The sequence below is a fragment of the Sorex fumeus genome, unplaced genomic scaffold (assembly GCF_029834395.1).
Source record: "Sorex fumeus unplaced genomic scaffold, SorFum_2.1 ptg000008l, whole genome shotgun sequence".
Taxonomy (NCBI): domain Eukaryota; kingdom Metazoa; phylum Chordata; class Mammalia; order Eulipotyphla; family Soricidae; genus Sorex; species Sorex fumeus.
Window position 1 is genome coordinate 87971247 of NW_026606065.1, and position 24627 is coordinate 87995873.

Genomic DNA, 24627 nt, shown 5'->3' on the forward strand with positions numbered 1-24627 from the left:
TTCCTGCACCTAATGATTTTTTTTTGGATCTCTCCTTCCCTGTGCTATGAACTGTTGAGAGGAGGAGCCACTTAGTAATTCTACACCTGTTGAAATCCACGCCTTTCAACTTGCTAAGCTTCCCAAACAAGTGCAGTGTAAACCATGAGAACATCTGAATCTGGGGCGGTGACCAGGGTGGCTGGCGCTGAGTTTGGCTCTTTAGATATTTTTTCTTTAAAGAGTCTCTAATGTATCTCCTAGAATGGCCGTTGATGACAGCAATTTATATTCCAGAACGAAGAACAAGCTCAACTCATCTCAAAATGATTATAAATCATCACGGCGAAGTAGTCTGCCACCGGAACTACTCCTAGGCAATGACATTAAAGGAAGACTTCAAAGGCACATTAAAAACTTGGACCCTGTTCACCTGAGGCGCCCGAAAAAGAGACCGTCCATCTTTCCAGGTAGGAATTGTTTGCATGTTTGCTTGTCAGCTTAAAAAGAAAAAAGAAAATAAAACAAATGAGGACTATTATTTCTTGGTTAATATTAGATGGTTCCCTCTTAAGTCCACTCCAGACTTATCTGAGAGCTTAATAAGCATGTTTGAATGTGAAAATCAGAATGATGTGTCATCTAAAAGCACGCCAGCCTCTCTTTTAGCTTTCTTTATTTGTTGTAACGTCTTTCACAGGCTGTAAGTAGGCTGTTCTTTTACGACTTCCCAGCAGTAGCAGGACCCAGGAATTGTTTTGCTGGCAATTCTGAAGAATGCCTGGCTGCATGGGACTCTCTCTTGAATGTTCTTTATTTTGGAAGATTATTGGGTTGTTGAGTGAAGCTGATGTTTGTGGGTGCCAGAAATTAACGCTATTAAATACTCAAATGCATGCTTCACATTCCTGTCTTGCTTCAGAGCTTAAAACAATTTGGAGTAAAGGGCTCCAATTAAATAATGTGGTTGGTGAACTTTATTTTTACTACAGAAGGCTTGTGGATTTCTCTCTTGATCCAGGGATTCTGCTGTCTGTTTTAGATGTCCATGCCTGGATATTATAGATGTGTATGTGTAGATGTTCTAATGTGCTGGTGACAGTGAACCCTAACTGAAGGAAGAATTATCTTGTCAATTTAATTTTGATACAATGTGTTGTGGAATTTCCTTAAGAAATTGAAAGTAACCCTTTCATTGTATTTAATTCGTTTATAGGCAGACCAGAATAAACTTAGCTTGTGGGGAGGCACTAAAAGTAGGTAAAGAATCAAACAGTATCTGTATTACAAACCTTCATGCCCAAAAGGGGTTGGGCGGGGGCAGGGGCAGATAGAGAGAAAGAGAAAGAGAGAGAGACAGAGAGAGAGTGACAGAGACAGAGACAGAAACAGACAGATAGAGATGGTGGGAGGGAGGGAGCCTGGGTGGGGGAGAGGTGGCAGCGGGGAATCTGGGGGATACTGATGGTGGGAAATGTGCATTGGTGGAGGGACGGTGTTGGAACACTGTATGACTGAAACCCAATAGTGAACAACTTTGTAACTCTGTATCGCACACTGATTCAATGTTTAAAAAGTGATATTAGCTCTCTAACAACCAAATCTTTGTCCTTCTGTAGGAGATAAATGATCTAGATGATGATCTGGAAATATGGAAACTTGAATTAAAAATCATCTTTCTTGAGGAGGGTATCACTACCACCCATTATTTTACCCCTAATGCTGCCCAGACATTGAACACTTCAGCAGAAAAAAAAAAGAAAACGAAGCCTGATTTATAATGGGCCAGAGGTGTTAAGTGTAAGAGTGTAGGGAGAAGAGAAGAGTAGTCAGAGCACTGTGGGTATGAAGTATCTAGAAGACATGGTCACTCTCTGTATCTTGTCTTTGATCTAAAGATAACAAAGAAATCTATCTTGTGTTCCTGAAACTCAAAGACTGAAACACTGTCTCAGGATTGAGTTTGCTACCTCTTCTTTGGGAATGTTCTTGCAGATCTGTTCTTTCCTTTCAGTCATGTCTTCCTTAATTCTTTGGGTTAACACCTGGAACTATGTACTGAGTCATTCTTTTTGCTACCTCCACCAGCACAGCTCCGCCCTCATAAACCATGAAAGTTTCTCCTTGTAAAAGAATCGGATGCCAGGACATCTCACTGCCTCCAGTCATTATTCCCATGTTAGCCTATTTTTCCCAAAAGTCATCCAGCTTTGGACTGTTAACTGTGGCTGCTGCATTGTGAAAATACCTCTGTATCAGCATGGACCTCATGCAAGTTATACTTCCTAAGATCTTGGGTTGTCATGATTCATTTGGCAGAGCAGAATTGTAGGAAATGCTTTGAATTAGGAGAACTGTGTTCACCATTAGCCCATGCCACTTAAATGACTGTGTGTGTTTGCCAAGTCATTTCACTTAACACCTTAAGCCTTCAAGTACATTATTTGTTTTAGCTTTTTCAATCCCATTTTCTTCCTTGGGGACAGCAACAGGACAAAGAGCCTTCCCAACTGTTGCCCTATCTCTGGTAGACTAATTGGCAAGTTAGAGAATTGTTTGCCCAAAGTTTGAACAATACTGGCTATTGATTGATATTTCTTGTTATTTTGGACAAGTGCTTGAGTTGAGGATTACTCCTGACTCTGTGCTCAGGGGTGTCTCTCAGAGGTGCTCAGAGGACTATGAGGTATCAAAGAACAAGTTCAGACCTCCTGAGTACAAAGCATACACTCTGATCCTATTTCAGGCCTGACTACTTGATTTCTAAGTTCATTTTAAATACAGCATCATTTCATTGAATTTTTACAACGGAATCACTTAGAATACCATAGAGCACCCCACCACAGTTTCCAACACCTGAAAATAGAAATGTATTATACAGCTCAGTGACTGCACTTAATGATAAGATACATTTTACATGGATTCTGAAGGACATAGAATATCAGGCACAAGTTAGTGTCAAAAAGTTGCTAACTAGAACCAATATATGAGACTTTTGACTACAGTATTGATATAACAGTTTCCACTCTATAATTCTGCACTCAAATGCTAACAGTTAATCATTTGTTCAACAAGATCCAAGGATGGAAGACATGTCAGTACTCCAATATGAGTTCACTCCCATCTTTACATATGCACAGCTCTATCTCACCCCTCAATTTTCTTATTTTCAGTCCTGTGTTAGATGATTCATTGGATTCATTCAGGAACTCTTCACTAAATTCTGACGCTACACTAGGGGTAGACCTTCAAAAATCTAGTTACCCTTTGCCCATTTTACCTTTCAGGTCCACCTTATACTGTTGTTATTTATCTCAAACACAAATCTTCCTTTTTTCCTTGTTTATACTTCTTCGAGGTTACATTGCACTTAGGATGAAGTCCAAACTCCTAATGTGAAGTAGAAAAGAATGCATATTCCCGTCAGTGATTCCATTTCCCCATCATCATCTGCTAGTTGTTTCCTTTGCATTCAAATAAATTCCACCAGCTTTATATCCCATTATCCACCATGCTTATTAGGGTGGGTGTTGTATATGCCTGCAGAGTTTAACCTAATACTAGGATTCAGGTGTCAGCTTGACATCTCTTCTTCAAAGAAGTTTTCCTGGTCCTCACACATGGGTTGAATCACTTCTAAGTTCTTTTCATAACACCTGGTCCTCTCCCTAATACAGCTCTTAGCACGTTATATTATGTCTTGTTACTTGACTATTTCTTGTTACCCAGTAAGCCAGGCACTATATTCATCTTATTAACCACTGTAGCCCTAGTACCTCTCACAATAGCTGGCCCATGGAATGCATTCAATAAATGCTTATTTCATTAACTATGATTAATGCATTTTACAATTAAATTTATAATAAAATAGCAGAAACTAACCATTCTTATACTTCTAAAGAAGCATCAAAAGCAGAATGTTGGTTTCATTTGTGTAGTTGAAGCTCTGCTGTCCAGGGTCTTATTGGTCAGATATTGAGAAAAAGGTTTCCAGCAAGCAGCCAGTCTAGTTCCCCAACTTTCTTAAAGAATTCCAGATGCCCATAGCACTGAGTTCAGTTCGATTAAGGAAACAAGGGAAGAGAGAAGTGATCCTAAGACACACCATGCTCAGAAGCTTGTCAGATCCAAATGAGCATCTCATCTTGCACTGGAAAGAAAGTAGAACCGAGATGCCAGGTATATATGGGTTGTTCATTCAGTACTCTTAAGCAAACATATGGGTGTGTTAAATCATCTAGTTCTTAAAATATCCGACTGATTTTACAATCATCTGTTGTGAAAATCGGTGAGCCATCTGCTTGGAGGAAACAGGCAACTCCACATACTTCCTTCTTGCTTAGTCAGAGGACGAGCATGATGTGGACTTTTCACAGCCAGGAGGAGCAGAGGGCTCTGGCCAGAACTTACATGGCAGCATGTAGATTAACATCAGTCCCATTTTTAAGTCAATGCTGTCGCAAAGGCATTGCTTTTTCAAGACAAATCTTTTTTAAAAAGTCATTTCAAAATTATGTTGTTTTATAATTAAGTAAATTTTACTAGGGTCCATATCCAGACGTGTGTGGAGTCTCTTGATCGTTGTATAATTGAAACCCAAGCACAAAAATTTGTAAGTCTACAACTGTACCTCATGGTGTTTCACTAATAAAATTTTTTTTAAAAAGTGACTGCTGGGATTCTCAGGGAACTATCTGTGGTGCTGGGTATTCATAGCCACCTTGACTACATGCAAGGTCTTCGTTCATGCACAATCTCTGTGACGCTGGATTTTGCACATTTATAAAGTAAAATTGCACTTCCCCCTTGCCACATCTTGGTTATTTATGTTGGAAACACGAGGTTGTAATCAGAATAAAGGATGTTGGATGTTTTCCAATCTGCTCTGGGGCAACTAGAATAGGATTATGGGGGTGGGGGATAGTTTGGTCCTGGTTCCTTTCTACTACTCTCCACAGGTACAGTGAATGTCCCTGAGATTGAGCCTGCCTCCCCAAATATTATGTTCTCTGTTGGAATCCATTCACTGCAGAACCCTGCTAAATAGTGTATTTGGTGACATTTGATGACACTGATGTGTCCAGTGCAGATGCAGGGCTAACAGGAACATGACAGGCTCTGTCAGAACCTCCTTAAAGACAAGCTGTAAAGCCAGTGCTTCCTGGAATTGTGTTGGCTGTGAGTGGGTTTGATGGTTCCCTTTTGTGATGGCAGGGATCATGTTTCACTCACATTGGTGTTATCTCAACACCCACTCACTGGGCTTTTTACACATGGTTAGTAGTAGAGAGGTGGTGAAATAGTCAGGCAAGGTGAGAGACTTGCAAGAAAAAAATGTGTCAGGACCACTCCAGACAGACGCCACACCCCTGCCCATCTGGTCCTGTAATTTCCTCCAATAGCCAGTCAGAGCAGGCTATGCTCAGAAGCCAGAGAAAAACAATGCCAAAAGCAAGTTTAAACTTCCCAGGTCTAAAGGATTCCACCAAAGAATTCACCAAAGGATTTCAGCCAAAGAATTTCTCAAAGTAAATACGTCACAACTTTCCACTTATGATCCTTCTCTTTAATATCTGTGTAACTCGAGAAAAATAACTTTATCATGAAGAACCTATTTATCTGTGAGATCAGAACTGTTGTTCTCAGCAGTTCCATAGATTTGTGTTCAACTCAAATGACATCATGCATGTCTATGAAATGATAGAATTGACTATGTTCTTTTACTCTTGGTTGGGATATAAGGTTTTGTTTCTCATAATTAGTGCTTTTCTTTTCTGTGGCTGGATGGTAGGTATAATTCTAATGCTTTTGTAAATCTTCATGGTTTGAAAGTGAGCCAGAGTTGCTAATCAGATCTTTGGCTAATGTGAATTCTGCTTAATGAGACACCACTGAAAGACCCACTAATTTTAATTTTCTCATAAAAGAGGATAAAATAAGGACTCCTTAATTTATTATAGAAATACTCCTGTGCTTCCTTAACAGGAATTATTTAACTTGCAAGTATTGTCATGTCAGATTTCTCAAATATGTTCATTATTAGAAATAACGTTGCCTATGTTTCTTATAATTTTGTTTGTAGGAGTCAGAGAGATAGTGCCTTACAGAAGGTAAGGCACCTGCCTTGCCTATAACCACTCCAGATTTGATCCCTGGAACCACATAAAAGCAATATCTAAAAATTAGCATTTAACACTTTGATTTAGAATTTTTATGACATTTATTACTCAAAAATACTGAGGCAACAAAAAGCAAAGTATCTTACTTATTTAGAGGCATTTATCTGACAGATTTACTCCAGACACAAGTTTTTATCCTTGGCTTGCTTTATTTTCTAAGAGAAAAGAAAATCAAATTAAAGGCATTAATTAGGATATTAACAATAATTCAGTTACCTTTTTTTTGTTTTGTTTGGGACCCACACCTGATGGACAGGGTTTACCTCTGGCTCTGCACTCAGGAATCACTCCTGGCAGACTAAGGGGACCATATTGGATTCCAGGGATCAAACCCAATTCTGTGGTATGTGTACCCATTCTTATTTTGCTGTGCTTTTGCTCCGGCCCCTAATTCATTTACTTTTAAAGAAAAGATCCTGATACTAAACTATTTATAATATGCATGATTTTAATCAAAGGATATACATGTTCCCAGTACGCAAAGGCCAGGGGGCAGAGACATAGGAGTAGGGCATTTATCTTGCATGTGGCTGACCCAGATTCGACCTCTGTCATCCTATATGTTCTTCTGAGCACTGCCAGGAATGATTCCTGAGTGCAGAGTCAACAGAACCCCTGAGAATCACCAGCTGTTGTGCCCAAAACAAACAAAAAGACATAAACCTAAAAAACCAAAATTGACTAAATGTAAAAATTCATACTTCTCTGCCAACCAATATTTAAGCCTTTCTGTTGCACCATTGAACAGCAATACTGTCACCTTATCTCATGAGATATCAAGTCCTTCTCAATTGGCAATGCGTGGTCTTCCTACAGAAAAGTCTCAGAGGTCTTTGTCCTCATCAGAACTTCTTTGCTAAGGATTTGCTTTCTTTGTGTAATTTGTGCTTTTTATGTACTTTCTGAGAACAGCTAAGTGGGAAAGGGTATTCAGCTTAACGTCTTTTCCCCAAGGTTCAACTCAGGAGAGTTAGCAATTTGTGGTATGTTTAAAGTCTTCTTAACTAAAGTAATATTGTTCACTGATGAGGGAACTTTATCTTATTAAGTTGGGGTATTATTTTTTTAAGTAACTGCATATCCAAAAATTTTTTGAGTTTTTTTCCCCCCCAGAATCCTCAGACCCTGAAGAAATGTTTTATTTAACAGTCTAGGCTGGGGTCAGGCTACTAATTGCATTAGAAATGTTTACCCTACAGCATGTGACATTTTCCCTTTCACTGATCAAGAACTACTGACATAAACAAAATGGAAAAGATCCTCAAAGATCTGAGTTTTTTCTTAAACTATTCCATGTAGGAAGCAGGTGACAGTATTTCACCCCAGATCCTGGTCCAAGCTCCCTTCATCCCGTCTCTACTCACACACACCCCAGACACCACACCCTCATGTGAAAGTGTGTTGTTACACAGAAAAATCTGTTTTCTCACCTATCTGTGCCTGAATTTTAGCTATTTAGTCTCCATCCAAGTCCAATTCCCTCTTAAGGCACCTGGCATAGTGCAGGGGTCTAGAATATATTTCTCCAGGTCTCTGTAATCTCATGCAGACTCATGAGTTAAAACTCAAGGTTTCATACTGCTGCCCAATGGATCCGTTTTGAAAATGTAAGAAAGTATGATGGACTGAATGTTTGTGCCTTCAGTTTATACCTTGAAGCCATCATCCTAATGGATGGTATCTGGAGGTGGGCCTTTGGGAGGAAATGAGATGGCCCTCCTTCATAGGGTGAGTGTCTTTATGAAGAGATGGAAGAGAGGACCTGCTATGTGAGAACACATTTAACCATCTGAAAACCAGGAAAAAACTATTGATGATGAAGACTAGTGAGGAAACTAAGGTCTTCCATAGATATTGAGTCAATCAGACCCTTCATTTATATACTTCTCAGCCTCCAGAACTATGAGACATAGTTGTTCTCTAAACTAGTCATTTTATACCAGATTATTATAGTAGCCTAAACTGACTAAAAGCCACAAAGTTTGCTAGAGGCAGTTAATGAGAATAAATAAAATCAATGGGAGAAAGTCCTTAAAAAAATTTCTTAAGCAATATGAATAATAATTAAAATATTAAAAAATGTTCAATGAGTAAAAGTTAGTGACTAGTACACACGACAGTAAAAGGTAAAGGCCCTCCCATTGATCGTCGATTTGCTCGAGCGGGCCCAGTAACGTGTCCATTGGAGACTTTGTTGTTACTGTGTCTGGCATATCGAATACTCTCGGTAGCTTGCCGGGCTCTCCGAGAGGGGCGGAGGAATCGAACTCGGGTCGGCCATGTTGGCCGCTTGTAAGGCGAACGCCCTACCCGCTGTGCTATCGCTCCAGCCCACACACGACAGTGCTAGACAGAAACAATCCTTTTAGAAATAGATGACCTATGCTACTTTTCTTTGGTTACTGAATAATCCAAAATATACGTCAGTTAAGTAACTTCTCAAAACACTGTGCAAAATGCAATTATGTTCAAGAAAGATGCCACAGTTATTGCATAACCATTTATAGAAGGAAGTGCACATTTGAAAGCTTAGAAATATACCAAAGTCTCTGCCTTGATTTCTGCACATTATAAATAATGTTGTTGTTTCAGATAGATTCATGGGCTTCAGTCATTCTTCAACAAAAGGGGTGAATAAAGGCTATTTGTTTCAGCTTAATTAATATTCAGTTTTGCCTGACTAATGTCGCTGTTGTCCCAAAATTTCGAACGGGATCGGACCACCGTCTCCTTCGTGCAAAATTCTACTTCACAGAGCGGGGAGAAAGGGCTGCAAAGTTCAAAAAGAGAACTCCCAGAACGACCACCAACTGGGAACTCTTTGGTACTATTGCGGCAACATGGGAAGATGCCATTGTTGACAACATTGACGAGGAATACGATCGACTGGTTCAGCACCTCCATGAATGTGCGAGGAATGCCAAGAGAGAGATAGCCATAAAAAGTCGCCTATCTTCGAAAACTCTTGAGCTAATTCGCCAGCGTGGTTTGGCGCATGCCTCAGGCAACCGCAAGCTAACGTCCGAGCTCGCAAAGCAGTGCAGAGATGCGATCAAGGAAGACCTCAAAGAGAGAAGAGCAGAAGTACTGGTAGATGCGGCAGAAGCCGGGAAAAGTATTCGTAAGGCCCGCCTGTCCTTCGCCAACTATAAGACCAAGATGACTGCCCTCCGACGTCCTGATGGATCCATCACATCCTCCAGAACGGCAATGGAGAAGATTATCCATGACTTCTACTCAAATCTCTTCGATAGCCATGTCCACTTGCCGACATACCAAATTCCACAGGATGGGTATGTCGTTCCCAACGTTCTCCCTTCCGAAATCCGACACACCATTTCGTCAGTAAAGAAGCAAACAGCACCCAGCCCAGACAAGGTCAGACCTGAACACCTGAAGAACCTGCCGTCAGTACTCATCAATACACTGGCTCGGCTCTTCACTCGCTACCTGTCTGAATGCAAGGTTCCGTCCCAGTGGAAAACCAGCAGGACCGTACTACTGTTCAAGAAGGGAGACATCCATGACATTGGCAACTATCGCCCGATCTGCCTATTGTCTGTCATCTACAAGTTGTTCACTCGAGTCATCCTGAATAGGATTGGCAGAACACTAGATGAAGGACAACCATGTGAGCAAGCAGGGTTCCGCAAAGGATTCAGCACCATCGACCATATCCACACGATAACCAAGCTCATTGAGGTTTCTCGGGAGTTCAAGATGCCGCTCTGCTTAACGTTCATTGATTTAAAGAAGGCCTTTGATTCTGTTGAGACGGAAGCGGTCATTGAAGCCCTAGCCAATCAGGGCATTCAAGCCCAATACATCAGGATCCTCCGTGAGCTGTATTGCGGATTCACTACCAGGATCTCACCATTCTACAAAGAAGTGATCGTTGATGTCAAGAGAGGGGTGCGGCAGGGTGATACCATTTCACCAAAACTCTTCAGTGCCACCCTCGAGAACATCATGCGACGACTGGAATGGGAAGGAATGGGAGTGAAGATAGATGGTCCGCAACTACACCACCTCCGCTTTGCTGATGACATTGTTTTAATAACACCAAACATCAGCCAAGCGGCACAAATGCTGGCCGACTTTGACCGTGAGTGTGGAAAGGTAGGACTACAGCTGAATCTTACGAAGACAATGTTTATGAGAAACAGCCTTGTTCCTGACGCCCCATTCGCTCTCAATGGAACGACCATCTCCGAATGCAACAGCTATGTGTACCTAGGTCGAGAGGTCAACATGACAAATGACCTGGCACCCGAGCTGCGCAGGAGGAAGAGAGCGGCTTGGAACGCCTTCAAGAACGTCGAAGAAATAGCTAAGAGGACGAAGAACCTCCGGCTCCGGGCACATCTCTTTGATTCCACTGTTCTTCCTGCATTAACATATGCCTCAGAGACCTGGGCCCTACGCAAACAAGATGAGAACGCCATTCAGGTCTCCCAAAGAAGAATAGAAAGAGCTATGCTTGGAATATCACGTTTCACTCAAATGAGAGAACGAATCCGGAGTTCTGACATCCGTCGACGATCAAGGATCAGGGACGCTGTCTCTTTTGCCAAGGTGTCGAAAATCAGATGGGCTGGTCACGTAATGAGATTTAAAGACGACCGTTGAACTAGAGCTGTTACTGATTGGATTCCACGGGATGTCAAGAGACCGCGTGGCCGCCCACCTACCAGATGGTCAGACTTCTTTGTCAAGATCATGAACGATCGGTTTGAAGCCCTCCATGTTCCCGGAGCGAAGAGATGCCATTGGGCTACACTAGCACGCGACAGGGACAAATGGAGACATTACTGGCGCCTGCTCGAGCAAATCGACGACTAACGGGAAGTTAAGTGATTAAGTGATTAATTAATATTCACAATGAGAGTAGTCATTATATTGGAATCAGCTTCTGATTCCAACATCAAATTTGCACAAATGTGGATGACCAGGAAGAGAAGTATTCAAGAAAGATATCCTTTTATACAACCTACAATGAAAACCCATGCTGTGCTTCAATTGGGTGGGGGTAAGGCAGAAGAAGGCACAGAGAAAAGCTGGTAGAGACTTGTCTGACAGGATCAGAGGAAACTTAAAAAGAAAGCAATGTGACAGACACCTCCTTCCTCATCTTACTCAGCAGGCACTATATGAGAGAGTGATTATTTACTCTTTTGGACAGGGCAGGACAACTTGCAGAAGGGAGACTGGGTTTGGTACTTCCCAGTAGAAAGTGAGAGGTTCCTTAAACTTTCACCTGATAGTTAAGAGGGAGGGCAGTAGGAGTAGAACCATTGTTTATGTAACACATAAGAGTTTCCTCTTTAAAATATTCTCTCTTTTTTAAATTTTTCGTCTTATATTTATTTATTGAATCACTGTGGGAGAAGTTACTAAGCTTTCAGGTTTAAGTCTTGGTCATACAATGATCAAACACCTCTCCCTTACCAATACTCATTTTTCCCCACTAAGAACCCAAATATAACCCCCTCCCACCCCTCTCAATGCCTGTGAGGCAGATAATTTTCACTTAACTCTTCTCTACATTACATTCATTATTTAGACCAAAGATGCACCACTATTGTTTAGAATTTCCCCCCCAACAATCAGATTTGCTGAAAAGGCATTGTGAAATACTTTGTTTTCTATAGCTGGTTATGAGAATAATATAATGTTGCGCAGCCGCTATTGTGGCCATGCAATTTTGAATTTCTGCGAAGAGCCAGATAATTACAAGATTGGTTTCTGTGCGTCTGGTGTTATGGCTGTGCTGGAGAGCCGCTTGTGGGGGGCAACTCAGGACCTCGATAGGGCGTGAAGGATGAGCTGGTAACGCCCCCCTTCCCATGAGACTGAAGTTGCCCCATCACCGCCAGCTCATGCCTGGATTTCCTATAAGCTCGGAGGCAGCGGCCAACTTGCTGCCAGGGAGGAGGGGGAAAGGCGGAAGGGAGCAACACCCTTTCCCTCCCAGGGAGGCCTGGCGCTGTAGTTTAACACATGGTCCATTCACTTTTCTGCCACAAGCTGCCGGGCTCTGGATTAAGTCCTTTTGCCTCTGAAGCCATGGCCATGCCAGAGAGCCGCTTATGGGGGGCAACTCATGACCTCTGTAGGGCGTGAAGGATAAGCCGGTACCGGCCCCCTTCCCATGAGACTGCAGTTGCCCTGTCACCTGGCTTTCCTATAAGCTCTGACCACCTTGCTGCCGGGGAGGGGGAGGGGGAAGGGGAGGGAGCAACAGCCTTTCCCTCCCAGGGAGGCATGGTGCCATAGTTTAATGCATGGTCCATTCATTTTTCTGGTGCAAGCTGCTGGGCTCTGGATTAAGTCCTTTTGCCTTTGGAGCCAGGGTTGTGTATGCGGTCCAGATGCATTTCTGCCAATAGCCGCTGGGTTTCGAGATTTGTTTCTGAGTCTCTGGGATCATGGCCATTCATCAGCTTGATCAGGAGCCAGAGAGGCTGTTTGTAGGCGGCGACTCGGTCTCGCTGGGATGGGGAGGAAAGGGCCGGTTCCATCTCCATCTGGTGAGGCCCCATGTGTCTCATTACTGCAGGCCCAAACCTGACTGTCCAGTGGCCTCTGAAGGATCACGATCACCGGACTGCCAAGGGGAACAGGCCAAAGCACGAAACCTATTCCCACCTGGAGTGACCCAGCCCCAGTAACCTACTGCAGGAACAGGACGCATTTCTGCCAAAAGCCTTTGGGTTCCGAGATTCGTTTCTGAGTTTCTGGGATCATGGCCATTAAGCAGTTCGATTAGGAACCAGAGAGACCATGCCTCCAATTATATAGCTGAGCCGGAGATGGTTTGTGGGTATGTCTCCCACATACCTAACTTTCGGCCGTTTACTTTCTTGGTAAACTTTGTCCCAAGTTTTTGAGGTCTGGCCAAAGGCCCAGCAGCAATTTTGGGGTATCTGGAAGTCTGAAGTTGCCATCAGGCTGCTGATGCACTCACCTTACAGGTACAGATTGACCTGCTGGTGGCACCATACCCCCTGAAATATTCTTTTAAGCTTTTCAAACTTTGAAAATAATGGCGAGTTTATATAGAGTTAAATAAAATGAGATAAGAATAGTATTAGGTTGGGGCTGGAGCAATAGCACAGTGGGTAGGGCATTTACTTGCATGAGGCTAACCCGGGTTCTATTCCCAGCATACTATATGGCCCCCTGAACACTGTCAGGAGTAATTCCTGAGTGCTTGAGTCAGGGGTAACCCTTATGCATTGCCAGGGTGTGACCCAAAAAGTAAAAAAAAAAAAAAAGGTAATAGTAGGTTTCTGTTTCATCCCTTTCCCTCAGAACAGTGGTGGATTTATATTCCTCTCTTGTGTTTCTCGGGGATTTACAGGAAGGTGGAACAGTTTGTGGGGTAGGGTGTCAAGAAAATGAATGAGCGTCCCCTTGTGTCCACTGGCTTCTCCTTGCCACACTCCCCCTTGAAAAGTTTTCTTGTTTAGTCAATGCATTATTAATTTAAAATAATGATAGAAGGATGAAGATGTGACTCAGAAAACAGAGAGATGCTTTGCATTAAGGAGGCCTAATTTGATCCTTGGCTATATGTGGTCTCTGGGCACCGATGAGAGCAACTCTACAGCATCAAGACAAGAAAAGCCTGCAAGTGCCACTAGCCTTGGCTCTAAAACCAAAGTAAAATAGGATAAAACAAATGTAATAATGTCAGGAGCTAATTCAATTGTATTTGGGCAAAAAAAAGTAGAAATGAATACCTTATGAGACTTTGGTGTTCAGAAAGAAGCCTAGCATTGCACACTGCTTCCATCATGTTTCATAATAGATAATGTGAAAAGATATGAAAATTCTTGGGATCGGAGAGATAAGTATTGCAGGAAAGGTGTTTGCCTTACACCTGGCTGACTGAGTTTGATTCTAAGCATTCCATATCATCCCCAAACACCACCTAGAGTAATTCCTGAGTGCAGAGCAAGGAGTAACCCTTGAGTATCACCAGGTGTGGCCTAAAACACAAAGGAAAGGAAAGGAAAGGAAAGGAAAGGAAAGGAAAGGAAAGGAAAGGAAAGGAAAGGAAAGGAAAGGAAAGGAAAGGAAAGGAAAGGAGGAAGGGTGGGAGGGAGAGAAAAAGAGAGAGAAAGAAAGAAAGAAAGAAAGAAAGAAAGAAAGAAAGAAAGAAAGAAAGAAAGAAAGACAGACATAAATACTCTGCTCAAAATTCTAACACAGTTCTTTAGGAACAATAGTATACTAGTATGCTTATGATTTTGACTCTCTTAAATGTACACCTTTGGGATTAATAAGCACTACAAAACAGATCAATAAGTCAAAGTTGTGCACAGGAAGCAGATTAGTCAACTGACTGAAATTCTACCCTATGCTGGAGCAGAGTGTGTTAGTCACTAATCTCCCTCACTCTCCAGTTATAATCTTGATGTACTGCTCCTGCTTACTCCTTGATGTCTGCTCTTGCTTACTGAGTTGAGTGATAGCTACCATCTGCTTTAGTCAGCCAAAATGGAGATGAAAATGGAGATGATGCATAGTTTACAATTAAAGTAAAAGTTATAAAATTTGAAACGCTATGCATTTCATCTAAAGTGCAATATTTCTCCTATCAGATTTGAACAAATATTAGGTGCATGTACATTCCACTTTCAAGACATTTTCATTTTATTTGGAGGCAAATAGGTGGAAGTGACACTTTTTTTGGTTATATGCATTCTCCAATTATGGATCTTGTCAGAGTGGACACTGATGAGTTACCTCACTTTGTCATCATCATCATCATTCTAGCCAACAGTAGAGCATTTTCAGAAACTGTCTCTCACTGGGGCTGGAGCAATAGCACAGCAGGTAGGGCATTTGCCTTGCACGCGGTCAACCTGGGTTCAATTCCCAGCATCCCATATGGTCCCCCGAGCACCGCCAGGAGTAATTCCTGAGTGCATGAGCCAGAGCATCGCTGAGCATGAGCCCTGAGCATCGCTGGGAGTGACCCAAAATGCAAAAACAACAACAACAAAAGAAAGAAAGAAAAAGAAAGAAAGAAAGTCTCTCATATCCTCAGAAGTTTCATTCATTCTTAATTCCCTCCTAGTCTCATAGCTGTGTCCTTGAGGCCTTGGCAATGTTTTTGTTGTTGTTGTTTTCTCAGAGCTCACACTGCTTAGTGAGTATGTGCTGTTGAAGAACCAAGACCAAAACCAAATAACAGAAAACAAAAGCAAAACCCAATTAACTTGGTAGTGAGTACACTAGAAATTGGGAAACTTACTGAACTACAGATTTTCAAGAAATCCTCAGAGTGCCCAATTTAATACACTCATTTTACAGATGAAGGCAGAGAGCCATACAGGAAGCTTGCATTGCTAGTTTCCTGCTTCCTCATCGAATCTTTATGAGATCAGTACAGAAACTGAGTTTTGGGGGGCCATTTTTGTGTAATCCAGAGAGTGAGAGAATAGCAACATCGCTTCTCGGACAGCAGGAATGAGTGGATCACTAGAAGTGAGCAACTTACTTATACACGAACCTGTTTATCCAGCTTCCAAATCTGTGCCATTCTGCGTGGACATCGTTGTGCCAGGGGAATGGGTACCTGGATGCTGGCAGCTTTACAAACCACCTGTAGGGGCCAGAGTGACAGTAAAGCTAGTCGGGTGCTTGCTTTGTGCACAGCAAACCCTGAGTTCAATCCCCATTACCCCATGTGGTCCCTCCACCCTCAGCACTATCAGAAGTGATCCCTGAGTACACAGCCAGGAGTAAGCCCTGAGCATGACTGGAGTTTGTCCCCCTTGAATCAAAATAAACATAATTAAAAAATCAAAATCACCTGCCAAGCCTCAGTAGGTAAGATAGCCAGTCGAGGCTGAGCCTGCTCTGCTGCAGGTAAGTCTCAGCTGTTTCATTTTCTCCTTAAGGAAGAGAAAAAAAAATGGTGACAAAAACAGCAGAGAGATAGAGGGAATTTTAGTTTAAGGAAATGCATACGAAACATTCTTCTCAGCCATCTTTCTCAGGACCCCATAGACATGATTCCTTTTGGTGGGTGTAGATCTGGGCATTTGCTCCACTGGAAAGGCAAAGGCCGACTCGGCTGTCATTAGTCTTAAGACAGTAAGGCTCATTACACTTCCTGTCACTCTGAAGAAGCCCAGGCCTGTGAGGAAATACTTGGTTCAATGTTGAGAGAGTAAATTTGACACGGAAGAGAATTTTGCAACTTCTCAATTTCAAATTTCCGTTTCACCAAAGATTCTCTGACGTTTATTCTGTTCAGATATTCAGAAGCTGCGAGTGGAGGTAGAATAGCAGATGCATGCTTTGCGTGCATCAAACTGCAGTTCAATCTCTGGCACCGTGTGATCTCCAAGCTGCCAGATGCAGCCCTGAAGCCCCCCCACACCACTAGGTGTATCTCTGGGGACCCCCAAACTCCCCCTGGTATTTCTCTAGACCCCAAATACTGCCAGGTGCATTAGGGACTCCAGTTCTGCCAGGTGTACTTCTAGAGACCTAAAAACACCACCAGGTGTATCTCTGCAGCCCCCAAATACTGCCAGGTGGTCACTGGCAGCACAGGGCCTGAGCAGCTTCCTCAAGCCTCACACTGAACTGCTAAGCTGCTTGTCCAGGAATCACTGGGAACTTCTCCTCACCCCCTGAGCACTACTAAGCTGCCACACCCCTGAACCCGCATCTCCCCGCAGAGAAAACAAATAACTTTGCATCTATATATTTTACTAATTGAACAAAAAAAAATCTTTTTTCCCACACAGGCTATAGCCTAATTAAAAATGAGTCACTAAACCTCCTGATTAAAGGAACAGTGTAGGTAGAGAGCTGACCTGGCCTATGTTGGTTGGGGCGGGGGACACGTGTGCTTGTACCTGTCAACGAAAGTAAATGCTTGGTTCATTTGTGAAAAATGTATGCCATGCCTTTTCTTTATTGTCAGGACTCAACTTAGTCCTTAAAATGATTTTGTTTGGGTCTCAGTTTGGGGGCTGGAGAGATTAAGGTACTTGCTATGCAGGTGACAATCCTGATTGCATCCCCAGAACCACATATTATCCCCCGACCCTGCCAGGAATGATCCCTGAGCACAGAGCCAGGAGTAAACCTTCAGCAATTCCAAATGTGACTCAAAACAAACAAAAATAATAAGTAAAAGAATTTTGTTAAGTTGTGTCACAGAAAATTCTACAAAACTAAAGGTATTATATACTACTAATTGTTGCTTAGGACAAAGACTCTAAAAGAGGTCAAATGTTAATTTTTTTACAGCATATTTCTGCCAAGCACACGAGTTTGAAAATACAGAGACTATTTTCATCTTCTTGCATTGGTTTTAAAGTCATGTATGAAGGCAGTGGTATAACCTCATATAACCCAAATACAAGCATTGAGCAATTTTCTCTTAAAATGTAAATAAAGCTTATTCAAATTTTCATACGGATACTTGTAGATACAAGTTTCAGGCCCTGGGGCCAGGAGATGTAGGCCAGCAGTGTAGGGCTCATGCTAGGTCTATGTGAATTTAATCCCTGGTGCCACATAGTCCTCCAAGAATCACTGGGTACATCCCTGGAGGCCTCTTTTACCTTCCAGACTATTTTTCAGACCCTCAAATTATGACTAAAAGTCGGTATTGGGTTGATGACTGTCTCCAAGGCATCTGCTCGGGGTCCTGGGGTCACTTCCCTAATATTAACTCAGTTAGATGCTGTGGGTTTGGTGGTTTTGGTGCTGGGGCAAACTTGCTGTGCCACTCAGTCTTGGGGGCATAAGTGTCATACCAGGTTGTGCCAGGGGTGAGGGAGGGGGTGTCAGTGCCAGGAATAAACTAGTGGCCTCCCATATGTCTGACCTGCAGTCCAGCTCATGGAATCACCTTCCTGGCCCCATGCAGATGCAACACAATCTTTGGGTTCCTGTTTCTGGCAGTCAAGAAAAGTGGTTTCAAAAGGAGAGAGAGAGGCAGGATGGGATGGTGGGTGGGGGGAGGGAGGGATATTGGGATCATTGGGGGTGGAGAATGGGCACTGGTGGAGGGATGGGTATAACTGAAACCCAAGCATGAAAACTTGTAATGTCCACGACTGTACCTCATGGTGTTTCACTAATAAAAATTTTTAAAAAAGTGGTTGAACTTCACTTCTGAATCCACATTCCAGAGACAAGAAGACAAAGAAAAAATGCAGAAATAGCAAAGAAGAACAAACAAATCACTTTTAGGGTAGGAAGTTCATCCAAAGATATCTCTAGTGTTAATAGTGTTTATAGAAAGCATGAAATTAGGTCAGGGCATTTTTTTTTAATTTTTTGTCCTTTTTTTTTTTTGACCCATTGGAAGGATCCTCACAAGTGGTGCTGAGGAGGTTCTGGGATCTCCCTAGAAATTCAAACCAAATGGTCAGTATATCAGTGCCAAGGTCCCAAGATGTGGTACTGCCCGGGCCCTTCAGTGTCGGCCCACCTCATGTGGTGCAATGGCTGACCTCAGTTGGATCCCTAGTTCTACATATAGGTCCCCCAAGCACCGCCAGGGCTCTGAGGATGGAGTCAGGAGTAGGCCTGAGCACCACTGAGTGTGCCCCAAAAATCATTCCCCAAGAAATCATGATTTGAGTAATCTTCAGCTCACTTTTTGAAGAAACTGTAGTCTAACAAGATTCATTCTCTAGAAGAGTTCATTGTAGGCTATATATCATCCCTTTTCTCTTTACATACATGATAAAATTTATTAAATATATCCCTAGAAGGAGCACCCTGTAATTGTAGTTAAACATCTCCTATCATTCAGTTGCTCACACCGACTTATGGGATAAACCAGAGATTGCTCTCATTAGCAGCTCTCTCAGTTACAACTTTGACTCATTGAGGATAAGACTCATGTTTCCTGTCTTAAGAGGATTTCTCTTCTCAGAAACATGCTGTGATTGCTTGAACAGGTTTATTGACCCATGTAACTAAGTCACAAAATTGAAAAAGCTTGCTCTGGGACTGAAAGTACCCAGGGTACTTTGCTCACCACCTTTCAAATGGTCTATTACTGTAGATAGTCTCAAAGGATCAGTAAATAAGACCATTTTAAATTAACAGAATTCCAAATGATTTATATTTTTAACACCCAGAGTGGTTTGATTAAGTGCACTTTAATTTGGGAAATGTTATCCAATGAAAATAACTTTATTTTAAACTCAGTGCTTAGTACAATCATATCCCTTTTAAAATATAAATGAATTGTAATAATAAGAAACTAATCACAAGGTTATTTAAAAGACCATAAATTATTCATATGATGAATACATAAATTCTTCTTTATATTGAAGTACATTTCATTATAACAGTCTATGTTTCAGGTTGCATCATTAAAAATCAGAATCTCTCTGTCCATGTTAAGTTCACACTAAAAATGTCCAATCCATCCTTCCTTACACAATTGTCCCCTTTTACTTCATTTTTCCATTACCTTTCTCCCTGGCCTTCTTTGTGATCTATAATGGTCTTATAATTTAAAATGATCTTATAATCAAGTAAGCAGAAATATTAAAAACTTTGGGTTGGAGATATGGTACAGCAGGAAGGGTGCTTGATTTTTGTTTTATGTAGTTTATGTAGTTTAGTTGGTTTATTGTTTTTTCTTTTCTATATATTACACATTAAGTAAAATTGTACAGTATCTTTCTCCATCAAAGATTATTTATTAAGCATGCTACTCTTTAGGTACATCCATGTTGGCTGAAAATGACAGATTTTGTGTACATACATGCATATATTTATCCTGATGGTGATGCTCAGGAGTTACTCCTGGCTCTGTGCTCAGGAGTTACCTTTGGAGGTGCTTGGGGGACCATATGGGATGCCAGAATTGAACCCATGCTGACCAGGTGCAAGGCAAGTGTCCTACCTGCTATACTATCTCTTCAGCCCCTGTTAGTCTCTTAGTGAATACTTAAGTTGTTTCCAGCTTTTGGCTATTGTAAATAATGTTGAAATAAACATGTAAGCTGACAGATCTACTGAAAATATTGATTTTTGTATCTGGGAAAGAAATTCCAAGAGTGGGATAGCTGGATAATTTGGAGTTATGTTATTATTAATCTCTCAAATAATGCATTTAATGCAATGTGCTTTACATATAAATATGTGGCACATCCTTCCTAGGAAGTTATCAACCCTGTTGTATAAGAATAACATATCCATACCATTTGTCCTAATAAATTTACTATCTTTTGTCATATTTCTGTCATCTTATTATCTTAATTCTTAGCTCTTTGAAGCTTTCTACATTTTAGAAATATATAGTTATATACTGATTTTTTCCTATTTGAATATCATTTCTATTTGAATATATATAATATATTCCCTTTTTTAGTTTGGCTCCACACCCAGAAATGCTCAGGAATTATTCCTGGTTCTGCACTCAAGAGTTATTTCTGGCGCTGCATGGGGGATTGTATGGGCTGCCAGGGATTGAACACAGGTTAACCACGAGCAAGACAAGCCCTACCCACTGGACTATCTCTCCAACCTAGATATCTCTGTATTTTAACTTCCTTGAAGCTTATATCCAATGATCTGCAGATAGGAGTGCTAAAAAAATACTTTGTCCCTCCCAGATCTGTCTTCCTCTCTCTTCTCTAACTGTGTGATTTATATAAGGAATGCAAACCCTGGAATAATTCCTATAAAGTATGATAGAAGTAGTATCTGATTCCAAGGGGCCCAAACTGTATGATGGGCCCCTCTAGGTTCTATAACTCATTGCAACTCTCTTATCCATTAGTATATTTTCTGAGATTGAGCACTGAAATAGTCTGTGGCACCTTGTAAATTCTTTTTGATAGTGCCTCTTGTGTATAAGCCCCTTTATTTTCAGAATCAAGCCTCCACACTGCATGCGCAGAGAAAAAAAACCTTGCCACTGCCTGTAGCACAGTACTTGAGCCACACCAAAGCACTGACTGCTGTCTGACCTGCTGGCTTTCCTTTGGTGTGAAGCTTTGCACGCATCCCTATCTGTCCACCTTGCTACTCTCTGTCATGAACGATTTGAAGGTTGAGCTCAAAAGTTGCCTTATCTTTCAAACTGTGCTTTTACTCCCAGATATTTTAGATATATGTCACCTTTTGCTATAAACATCTTTGCACATTTTGCCATGATGGTATTTGAAATCTGCATTCGTGTGTTGCTATTATCATCCTCTCTACCAAGACTCTGAGGCTTTTTTGAGCACAGAAGCTTTTTTTCCCCATGTGTGAATGAATGAATGAACATGTGAATGCCTGGTTTGTCTTAACCATATGTAATGTGCACAGAACTAAATTATTGCCTAAAAAGTGAAATCCTTCCTTAGTATTAGTTTTTTTTATTTGCTTGTTTTTCTTTTGGGCACCATTCCCAGTGGTGTTCTGGGCTTATTCCTGACTCTGTGCTCAGGGATCACTCCTGGTGATACTCAGAGTCCTTATGTGGTATCAGGGATTGAATAGCAATCAGCTGTGTGCAAGGCAGGCACCTAAACACTGTACTCCACCCACCATTAGCTGGTTTTGGTTTTTGTTGTTGTGGTGGTGGTTGTTGTTTATGAAAGCATTCTTTCCCATCTCATCAAATTCCAGCTTTCTTTGGATCATGCTATTTTTTTTATTTTCCCACCATCCCCTACCAGTTTTTTTCTCTAAACTATCCAAATTTGACATTATATTTTGCTTATATTATTAGCTACTTAAATCCTTTACAGATTTCAGTAAGAGATGAATGTAATATATCCTCTGTTCATCATCTTTTCCCAACAAAGGCAACCTCACATTTTCCACTTACCTTTCCCCACTAACTATATCCTGGATAGAGCTAATGTCAGCTCTTCATGAGTTCATCAAGGTTTTTCTTTTTCATTCAGTAGTGTTTAGAAATTTACTTTTGCTTCTACACACATAATTGACTCCAATTACCTAGCAGTTTATTTTCAGCTACCATAGATTTACCAAATCAAAACTTTCTAATGCGTCCATGAATAAACAGGTGCCATTACAGTTGCACTTTGTGCAACAATATGGAAGCGTTGCGTAAGGCGATAAAAAGATTTGACAAAAAGATAACCATAAACGTGGCAGAGAATAAAAATAAATTTCCTAAAATTACTCACATAGTAACAAGTCCATGCAGCATTTGCATTCAATAATCAGGTGTAAGTTCTTCTTCCTGTAAACATTTATTGGAATGATGGTTCTTTGATGTGTTGAATGGATTGTTTATCTGAAGAAGCAACATAACAGATATGTCAGGAATAACCAGCTTTACAACTGACAGCAAACCCCTTAAGGCAATAACTTTATATGTTTGGCACAATTATGCTTATTGTACATCAGTTCTGTATAAATATTTAATAACAGTTCCTCCCACACCTATTCCTGGCAAGTCTTGCCTTCCTGACTTGTCATGTCCCTAATCAAATATGTATTTCCACACTAATCATTTGAGGTGTGGTGCCACTTTCAGGCAGCCTTCTCTGGAATTGTTCCATTGTCTCCAGATTTGGGGTGTGTGCTCCAAGTGACTGAAATATAGCTAATTAACTATGAATACCAAGCAGCAATATATATTTTGAGAAAGTGAGAGCAATGACTTGCAAAGTTAACTATCTTTTCTCCAAAAGGTAAAGTAATTATTTTAGGGAAAATTACACAAAGAATTGTGCTTCATTATTCAGATTATAACTCCCAGTATAACTCCAGGCAGCCCACTCTCTCTGGAAATCAGTTTGCTCATTTCAAAAACAACCCCCCTTGGATAATTGTGATTATTGTTTATTGCTTTCATTCGTAAGGTTCTAGTGGATTGTTTCTAGGTGTGCATGCAGCCGACCTGGCTGACCCGAGTTCGATTCCTCCGCCCCTCTCAGAGAGCCTGGCAAACTACCGAGAGTATCTCGCCTGCACAGCAAAGCCTGGCAAGCTACCCATGACGTATTCAAGATGCCAAACACAGTAACAACAAAGTCTCACAATGGAGACTTTACTGGGCCCGCTCGAGCAAATCGATGAACAGAAGGACAGAGCTACATTTTTTTAAAAGAATTAATTAATTTAATGTCTGTCTTTTATAGTGATCACATTTCGAAAGGTGCTACTTAAACATTGAATCTTGGGCCAAAGTGATCCCTGAGCACAGAGCTAGGAGCAAGGCCTGAGAACTGTAGTCACATCCCAGATGCCCCCCCCCCAAATTTAACATTTTTCTTATTTTTTATTCGAGAGGAATTTACCAAATATTCTACCTAATATATTTTTAAAAAGAGTTATAGAGGACTGGAGAGACAGTACAGCAGGAAGGATACTTGTCTTGCATGTGACTGATGTGAATTCTATCCCCTGGCACCCTATATAGTCTTCTTAACCAGGTAGAAATGATCCCTGAGCTCAGAATCAGGGGTGAGCCTTAAGCAGCACTGGTTGTGGGCCCAAACCAAAAAAATAAACAAAAACTAGAAAACAAGTGTTATTATAGCAATAGACTGAAATCCCAAAGCATATACTTATGGAATAACCTGTTTAATTCTACAAATTTATGTTGTTTTTTTAAAAAGTACTTAACGTAGGGTTGAAATGATAGTACAATAGGTAAGGTGTTTGCCTTGCACATGGCCAACCTGGGTTCAATCCTTAGTACCCCATATGGTTCCCCAAGGATCACCAGGATTGATCCCTGAATACAGAGCCAGGAGTAAGCCCCGAGTACCATTGGGTGTAGTCCCCAAACCAAAGCCCAGAAAAATGAAAACAAAGCTAAATTTAAAGTGACCTGAAAGAACACAATCACTTTCTGGCTGTAGGAGACCAAGTCTACTATTTATGTTTCTTAATCAGTAAAATGGGAATATTATCTTCCTGTTTTCCAGAGAATAGAAACAAGATATGACATAAAGTTTCTTTTAAGGTTTATATTGGAAAATGTCTTATATAAAGAAGCTCCTACAGTCTGGTGCTTTGGGATTTCTGGTAGTGGGAGAAACTTTTTCCTTGTCCGCTCATACTTTCTGGCCCATCTACTCTTGTGGGTTTTGGTACAATTTCTTTATTTATGGTCACTTTCAGTGATCATCATTTTTGCTTATGCAAAATGATATCTGTTGTAGCAATACTAAACATTTTACAGAAGGATTTAGTTTTTTCTATAACAGCTTCTTCAAGAGGCCCAAGTTTATCCACCAAAAGTGAAAGATGTTAGGGCCCATAAACTCTACAAAGCTTTGTACTTTTACTTACCTTATCTTCTTCTCCTGGGCTAGAGCGATAGCACAGCTGTAGGGCATTTGTCTGCCCGGGCCAACCCAGGTTTGATTCCTCTGCCCCTCTCGGAGAGCCCGGCAAGCTACCGAGTGTATCTCACATGGTAGCCTGGCAAGCTACCCGTGAAGTATTCAATATGCCAAACACAGTAATAACAAAGTCTCAAAATGGAAATGTT

At 41.3% G+C, this 24627-nt stretch overlaps 1 protein-coding gene across 1 annotated transcript in view; it reads left to right on the forward strand.

The window, feature by feature from the left end:
* The first annotated feature begins 284 nt into the window (after positions 1-284).
* Positions 285-24627, forward strand: part of FRY (FRY microtubule binding protein) — a 381871-nt gene continuing 357528 nt past the window's right edge. Inside the window, exon 1 of the mRNA XM_056110039.1 lies at positions 285-449. The gene's annotated coding sequence lies outside the window, so the exon portion shown is untranslated. The remainder of the gene's footprint in view (positions 450-24627) is intronic.